At 42.9% G+C, this 8,863-nt stretch overlaps 1 long non-coding RNA gene across 1 annotated transcript; it reads right to left on the bottom strand.

The window, feature by feature from the left end:
- Nucleotides 1–1,354: 1,354 nt before the first annotated feature.
- On the bottom strand, nt 1,355–3,990 carry LOC308474222. The gene is made up of 2 exons (XR_013984573.1): nt 2,781–3,990; nt 1,355–2,551 (listed from the first exon to the last, which is right to left on the bottom strand). It is a non-coding gene; the product is annotated as an uncharacterized lncRNA (long non-coding RNA).
- Between the last annotated feature and the right edge of the window lie 4,873 nt (nt 3,991–8,863).

Raw genomic sequence — 8,863 nt, 5'->3', positions numbered from 1 at the left:
AAGTCAGCCAGTGCCACTCTCTGGAACCAACCCCGTAGATCATCCTTTCTCAACCTATGGGTCCCCAGATGTTGTTGGACTACACCTCCCATCACCCCCTAGCTAGCAAGGCCAGAGCTCAGGGATGATGGGAGTTGTAGTCCAACAACATCTGGGGAACCACTGCCATAGATAGAAGTGGAGCACCAAGTGCCCCACTCTCAACTCACCAAGATGGTCCAGGTCAACGGTATCAAAAGTTGCTGGGAGAGTGAGCAAGATCAACAGGGTTGCACTGGACTGATTCAGTCCCATCTAGATAATCTGTTTCCTTTAGGAGGGCCTGGTGCTGCACAGACGCTACCACCAGAGCCCAGGCTGATGGAGCAGTCACAGTGCCACTTCTTTAAGCACAGCAGGCACCACTTTTGTCATTGAGAGCTCGCCACTTTCCCCACACTATATGCAAGTATCTTTTTTTTATATATCGGGCGACAGGGTTTGAGAACTTACCTGCTGAATCAGACAAAGGTTCATTTGGTCTGGTACTAGCATTTCACTATCATGTCTCCCAGTGGGGATGTGATAGCCATTTGTTTCGACCCAGCATCTCATAAGCGGTGGCATCAGGCTTGTCATTTTTAGATATTGCATTCCAATAGCCATTTTGTTGGGGTTCAGTTGGGCAGGGGCCACCCTTACCTTACTAAAACCACCAGAGTCAGACGCAATATCCGTAAAGGCAGGGAGGAGGGGGAAGAAGAAAAAGACGGCAGAGGGTGGTGGTAATAATAATAATAATAATAATAATAATTTTTTATTTATACCCCACCCTACCCGGTTCAGAAACCTGGGCTCAGGGTGGCTAACAGCAAATTTTAAACACTTAATTGCAATACAACATTAAAGCAGCATAGAAGCCATAGAAGCAATAGCAATCCTGTCATGGAGGCAGCAGCTAATTCCAGTTTCCTTCATTGGGAATAAATGCCTACGAGTGAGCACACCAAGGAGGCAAGAAATTGAAAAGCATATGAAAAGCAAACCCAGAAGATGGATGAAAGAAAAAAACTGTGTTATAATATACCGTGCCCATTTGGGCAGAGACCAAGGGCTTCCTTCCTGTCCCTATCTGGAGAACCACAGGTCTCCCTTCTCTGGGCTAATCAATGTTAAAGTGATTTATGCTTGTGTCCATCACAACATTTTCTGGAATGCTCTCCCCCCCCCCCCCGCTTGCATTTCATTTATGTACCTCTTCCACTGGCACCCTCATCCCATCCATCTGTACACTTGCACCATATTTGGCTGCTGGTGATTTTGATGCAACTAAACAGCATTTGCTTCTTTCTGCAAACTCTAGCTTTTGTACCATTAGGCACTGTCCCATTGTAATTTGATCATCTCACCTAATCTGTCTGCAAAGATCCCGTCAGCACGTCAGATTCTCTGTTGCTTCCGGCAAGTTTCTGCTGTTTCCCAGGGCTTTGGCGTGGGGTGAGGTAGTCCTAGCAGAAGGAGATTTGTATCATAAAGGGTGGAAAAATCACCCACAGAACAGTTGTCTGCCAAAACCGGGAAGGTTATTCGTTCAAGGGTGACTAAAGAAAAACATGCCCACTCAGCTGCTTGTTGCAGATGACTGGGATTCTTCCACAATCTCCATTGGAAAATTACAGGAGATACTTTAAGGTCTTTAAAAGGTTTCTTCTGAGGCCATGCATGTGGTTTTGCTTAAACAACCATGTAATTAATTTTTTTAAAAAATACAATGCTTATTGAAAGTTCCGCAACCAAATAAATAGTTCACACCCTGTGAAAACATACATTAGCATTCAAAACAAGTGACCAGAAAGTTTAAGGAAATTCCAGTACTTGTTTCCCAGTTTCTAAACAGCTTTTTAGATTGCCCAAGCACTTGAAAGTGAACGAAGTTATTATGCATCAACATTATGCTTGGGTGCAATGGTGGTAGGTAAGATATTGGCCTGGTTTGTACATCATGTTGATCCAAACTATGGCTTAGTGCTAATGTACAAGTTAAGGATGAAGAGTGAGATGATGAAGATTATAATTATAATCATAGTTATAATTAATGTAGTTTACTTACTATTTGTGTGTGTGTGATTGTGGTGGAATCCTAATCAATAAAGATTATTTTCCAGCTCGCCCCACCCCCTCTTCCCCCCATAGGCCTCTCTTATTCGCATGCACCCCAGCTATCCTTCTCTGAAGGGCTCAGCATGGCTTGTGTATAATTTCCCAGACAATCTTCCTTTTAGCTTGCAGGGCAAGCTCTGCATAGTTTCAGCAGTACACCTGCATCTTCGGACTAAATGATGTCATTCAAGATGTAGGCCTGGTTCACACAACATGGTAAGGCAGAAACGATAGCTTTCAGGGATCACATGAGAGAGGAGCTTGTAGTCTCTTTGGTCCTCTCTGATTCTTTTTGTTCATTTACAACACTGAGCTATGCGAAGGTTTGTCTTAACATGCCATCCGAACCCAGGCTCATGTTTAATCTGTCCCCTCACTAACCATGACCCGTAGGCTGTAGCCAAGGTTTGTTCTTAGCCCAGAGCACACTTAAGGTAAAGGTAAAGGGACCCCTGACCATTAGCCGCTTCTGGCAAACCAGAGCAGTGCACGGAAACGCCATTTACCTTCCCGCTGGAGCGGTACCTATTTATCTACTTGCACTTTGATGTGCTTTCGAACTGCTAGGTTGGCAGGAGCAGGGACCGAGCAACGGGAGCTCGCTCCTTCTGATCAGCAAGTCCTAGGCTCTGTGGTTTAACCACCTGCTTCCCCAGAGCACACTTAGTGTGGGAGTAAAAAGGGGGGAGGAGCTAGGTACTTGTGCATTTCTCTCCCACAGCCCCAGTTGCCCATGGTTTGACTTAGCTAGCTTATAACATACACATTATATTCTCAATTACCGTAAGAATTTCTCCTACATTCTGTAAACACCAGGCCTTAGGATACTCTTATTTTTTTGAACTCATTAGACTGAGACATTTGGTCACAACATGATGCCTCTTATACAGCTATTAATAGCACAGGAAGCCTTTTTTTGGATCTGCAAAATGTTCCAGAACTGCCCCTTGCTTCATTAATTAAAGGGAATTCAGATACTGTTACAACCCTGGGCTCAATATTAAAAATCACTGTTATTTTAAAACATTAAAAAAAGCATTTCTGTTCATCTCACTGTATATTTTTTGTGACTGAATTTATGTTTCCACTGCTTTGTCCCATTTGGAATATTTTAACAACTTCAGAGAATCCCCAATGAACAAACAGAGTGCTGTCCAAACGTGAGTTTAAACCAATAAGCCTTAGATTAGGACATGAAAACACTACCCAGCTTTCAAAAGTTTTGAAACCCAGAAAGAAAATATATAAAGCAGCGGCAAGTGTACTGTTCAGGACCCAAGACTGGTCATGGGTGGTAGAGTCATTCCAATGTACGAAACATAATTATTTCGAGTTCAAAAAGAAAACTTCCAAGGAAAGCAACAAAATGTCAGCCAGGATTTCAAAGGAATACACCTAATGCTTCTCATGCCAGAGCATATTTCCAAAACAGCCTCAGACAGAGCTATTTGTCCAAAGTAATTTCATGGGTGCAAAATCCAGAATCTGATACGGAACCTGTGTTCCCAAGAATCTCCTCTTTCTTTCCAGCCTTTATGGCTGGGAAAATGTTGGTCTTTCAAGGCTTCCATTCATTCATTTACTTCTAGGTTTCACAAAGGCATCTGGTCTGCCACTGTGGGAACCGAGTACTGGACTAGATGGGCCATTGGCCTGATCCAGCAGGCTGTTCTTATACAGGCGTCACCCCGCTTATGCACAACCGACTTGCATGTGACCGCATATATAGGCTTGGCGCTGGAAAATAGATTCAAGCCAGAAAATGGTGGGAGAGAGCTGGAGAGTCCTTGTGGCTCATGAGGAGACCCTCCCCGGAACCTGAAGAGGATGTCAGCGAGGGTGGCGGAAGTCCTGAAGCAGAGCTTTGTTTATACTGCTCAGCCTCCCTGCCTAGCAGCTGCTCTATGGGGTAGTGCAGCAGCAGCAACTTTCCTGCGCGGCCTCCAGCCGACCCCACTGCTTCAAGCTCTGGTGGAAGAGAGAGTTGTGTGGAGAGAACTGGAGAGCAGGGGGAAAGCAGGTGTTTAGAGGCTTTTTAGAGGGTGCTTCCAACTTAACTGATTTTCACTTATGCACGTGGCACCCCAGAATGTAACCCCCACTAAAGTGGGGGGCACCTTTATACTTGGCAAATGTATACGCTGCTTTTCTGGAAACAGCACTCAAGCCAGCTTATCATAAATGTTCACACACTACAAAGCAGTGGCAACTAAAAGGGCACATAAATACAATGATAATACTGTACACAGAGAAGAACAAGGGCATGGTCTGAGGATACATGATACTGCCTTTCTGATATTAAGCAAATCTGGGTCTGATTAGTACTAGGATGGTAGAATGCCTAGGAACCACATGTACATAATCTTGGTTTCCATGTCGCATGAAAAGGAGGGAGTATAAAATGTACTAAATAAATAAAGCTCCCCTTACTACTCCTGTCATTTACTTATCCATACATTTCCCCCCTACCACAGCATAGCTCCTTTCTGTAGGTAAAGGGGGAGGGGCCAGTGTCCATTACACTCTTATCAAAATATGCCCACAGGCTCAAAAGCCTTGGCAGCCCATGGTCTCTAGCCAGTGATAGGAAAGTTCATTTTAAAAAGGAACTAGCTGCAGTTCAAGTTCATCCTGCCCCAAAAGGGACTAGTTTGTTTCACATTTTTTAAAAAACAACATCCATGGCCATTTTTTAACAGCATTGGAAATGTAACAAGCTGTGGTGCTCAAAAATACATCAGGACCACACACAGGTAAAAAGATGTCTGGCAGACATCATTTCAACAGGTGCGTGCATTTCCATACTAGAAAAGGCTTGCACTGTTTAATTTGTGCTAGCCACACAACTGTTGAAAGACACAGTGAATCATTGGTTCCCACCCCCAGCCTCCGAGCCTGTACTTCCTGCTGCAAGAAGCACCTTTTGGAAGAAGTCCTGAATGCTGCAACCTTGTGCCATAGGGGAATTTCCCCACTCTCTTGATCGTTCTGATCGTTCTTCTCTGAACCTTTTCCAACCCTACAAAATCATTTTTGAAGGGGAGGCAGTCAGAATTGTGCACAGTCTTCCAAATGTGGCAGCACCTTAGATTTCTGACATTATGTCAGAAGTTTTATTTTTCCATCCACAGCTACCACACTGGGTTGACACCCTCCCTGAGCGACGACCTTGAGGTCTTGTTCCTGGTCAGTCAATTCCTGAGTGTAGCTTTATAATTTTGCTGTGGTAGATGCTTGATGGTGCAACGCTCTCCCCAAGGAATCCTACCTGTTGCTAACTTTGCCATTATATTGGCAAATATATTTTTATTCTCCTGCACTTTTGGAGAGCACTAATTTTCAGGCCTGTGGTGACACTCCCCCCCCCCTTTACTTTTAACAATTTTAATATTTATGTATTTGCACTGTCTCAATGAATTTCCTTTTATATATTGTATCCTGTATTTTATTGTCCTGTAAATCACTCCAGGACTTCTTTTGGGGGTGTGAAGTAATATGTAAACACACAATATACTAAACTGTGGTTCATTTCCCTCTCATTTAAACTAGCTAATAATGCCTCCCTATATCACATACTGCAGGAAATCTTTAATCTATGCTTGTACAAAACTGATTTTTAAAACCCTCTCTTTAAGTACTATAAAGTGTTGCTGAGTATTATTAGCATGATAATCTTGTGAACTGCCCTGAGATCTTTTGTTGAAGGGCGGTATATAAATCTAGTAATAAATAAAGAATAAAACCCACACAGTCAATTAAATCAGGTGTTATCCTCTGCTCATCACTGCCAATGTGGCAGCCTCCATTATTTCCGGCCAGTTGGGTGGTATTTCATTGAAGTGGGCAACTCAAAGGCTCCCATTCCTTGTTGGCTGGTTTTGGAGCATCACATAAAGGTTTGGAGTTAAACTTCAGCTAGACAGGCTGTGATACACAGGGCAAATGCCATACAACATATGCAACACTCATGAAGAAAAATAGCTACATTTTTGCTCAGTCACCATCACATTTAATACAAATGGAGGTAATGGAATATCACCATTCATAGTTTTCCTGCATGGAAAACCAGCAGTGTTGGAATCCAACCCTCTTTTATTTTATTATGTTGTTATTTAACATTTACTTAAATCTTGGTTCAATTGAATAACAAAATAGAGCAAGGAAAGCTTTTTTTCACACCATTACCGTGACTGTAATGTGATTTATTTACTCCTGAGTGATATTTGCAAAGCTCAACATAAGAATGAAACCCTCAGATGCTAGGCTTTCCCCCCCCCCTCCCACTGAGATGATCATTGGCATTACCCATTACTTTACCCACAGGTTTCATTCAAAGCCAACTCTTCTGCCTTGAACTCTGCAAATATTCCGTTTTGGAAAACATTTCCCCTCCCTCTCCCCAAAACAGAAACATCAAGTCTGGCCGCATAGCTCTAACATTTTAAAACCTTTTAAAGATGTTCTTTAACTCCATTTAATCTGGCTAGTTGGGAGCTTCTTTCTATTTGTTTTCCACTGATGTAGAAATCTTCCAGATCTTTCAAACCAATCGATGCTTCCAGCATCTGGAGACAACATCAAATTCATCTGATAACTGTTATCTCTGTTGCCTTGCAACGTGGAGTTCTGTCCTCAGAAGGATACTTAAAGGTAAAGTGCTTCTTGCATTCTTGAGATGGTATCACCAGGGGAGGGTTCAAACCCGTGTTGACTATAAATAGCTGTAAAATGAAGTAGCACCAAGCAGGAGATGTTATCATACATTACTGTAACCATTTCCCCCTCCAGTATAAATGAGTTCACTGGGGCTGTTTGTCTGGATCAGTATTCTGGCCCTCTCCATATGTTTTGGACTTTCATCAGCCCCTAGCAAGTTGTGGCCACTGCTGGAAGTGGCACCTGTCTTCTTCCCAAATCACACTGGGGGCAGGAGACAACAAAACTGCCACAACCAGTGCTTTTTTTCTTTTTAAAAAAATGTTTAGAGGTACTCTCATTTTCCTACTCATATTGAAAAACTGCCCCTCAATGAGGCCAAACTTAGATTCACAAAATGTTTAGGGGTATGCATACCCCTGTGTCCCCCCAGAAAAAAGTAGTGGCCACAAATATAACAAAGGCAAAGCCAGGAGATTCTAGTGCAGAGCAGCTGTGAAAAAGCTGAATTCCATGCATTAGGAAAGGGGTTGAAAATAAAACTGCCAGAATCATAATGCTGTTATACAAATTTCTGGTGAGACCACATGTTATGTACTAAGCTTGGATCCTAGAACAATAGGCAAGTATGATCCTAGAATGCAACAACTGCTTGGCTTGCAGGAGAAGACCAATCAGGCTCCAGGAAGAAGTTAATCAGCCTATTAGGCTGGTAGGATCGTAGAATGCAACAACTGATTGGCCTGCAGGAGAAGACCAATCAGGCTCCAGGAGGGAAGCAGAATCAGCCAATCAGACGGCGCTCATTGTGTAAATAATGTATATAAAAGCCTGAGGTTTGGGGGGCAATTCAATCACTGTTTTACAAGCTGCAATAAAGAGCATGAAGTCACTAGAAGACTCCAAGTATATTTCACCACACTTGGAATGGAGAGCAGCAGGGGTACCTGAAGTCTCTCAGTGCTCTGAGACTGGGTTCTGCACAAGAATATGGATCTGACTCAGCTCAGTCTTTGTGGGGACTGACTTCAGGGATGCTAGAACTCTAAGAAAAGAATGGACAGAAAATAATGTTCTTCATAGACAGGGAATGTTTTCATAGGATTTAACTGCATTTCCTCCTTTCATTTTGTAAGAGATTTGGAGGAACGGGGGGAAAATAAATAAACATTTCCTAATATGATCTACCTCTTGTGGGTTTTCTCTTTGTTGTGGTAGGGTTTCCTGTGTATGTTTGGGCTGAAAGAATAATTGCAGCAGATCAGAGGCTAAAAAAGCTGGACATTATTTGTGTATAAAATTATTCAAGGTGCAGAGAAATTGGATAGGGAGGCATTTTTATCCGCTTCTCATAATCCTAGAACCAGGGGTCGTCCCAATGAAGCTGAGAGAGTCAGGCGAGACAACAAGAAGTACTGTATTTTTTGCTCTATAAGACACACTTTTCCCCTTCTAAAAAGTAAGGGGGAATGTGTGTGCGTCTTATGGAGCGAATGCAGGCTGCGCAGCTATCCCAGAAGCCAGAACAGCAAGAGGGGTAATTGCTTTCACTGCGCAGTGATCCCTCTTGCTGTTCCGGCTTCTGGGATTCAAAATATTTTTTTTCTTGTTTTCCTCCTCCAAAAACTAGGTGCATCTTATGGTCTGGTGCATCTTATAGAGCGAAAAATACGGTACTTCCTTGCACAGGGCATAGCTAAGCTACAGAATTGGCTCCTTCAAGATGTAGTGGTGGCTGCCAATGCAGGCAGATATCAAAGGGGAGTAGATTAATTCAGGGAGGGTAATGTTATCAGGAGCTACTAATCATAATGACTATATTACCTAAGTATTAGAAACATCTGAAAAATAAGTTAAGCCCAGCAGTACCATTCGGGCACATCTCATTCCAAATCAATTCCAAGAAGCAGCAGATAAGAGGTCAATCACTGCAATCCCACACCCAAGTCAAAGCAATGCTGGTGTTAGCCCCTGGCATCACATCACAATGATCCTGGGCCCTCCTAGCAGCAAAGTTGTTTTGCCTCGAGCAAGACAATTACCAGCAGAAACAGGAGATAGCAAAACA

This window comes from Podarcis pityusensis (assembly GCF_964106645.2).
Source record: "Podarcis pityusensis genome assembly, chromosome: 3".
In the NCBI taxonomy this organism is placed as follows: domain Eukaryota; kingdom Metazoa; phylum Chordata; class Lepidosauria; order Squamata; family Lacertidae; genus Podarcis; species Podarcis pityusensis.
The sequence above is the reverse complement of the archived record's forward strand: the minus strand, read 5'-3'. Positions and strand labels throughout refer to the sequence as shown.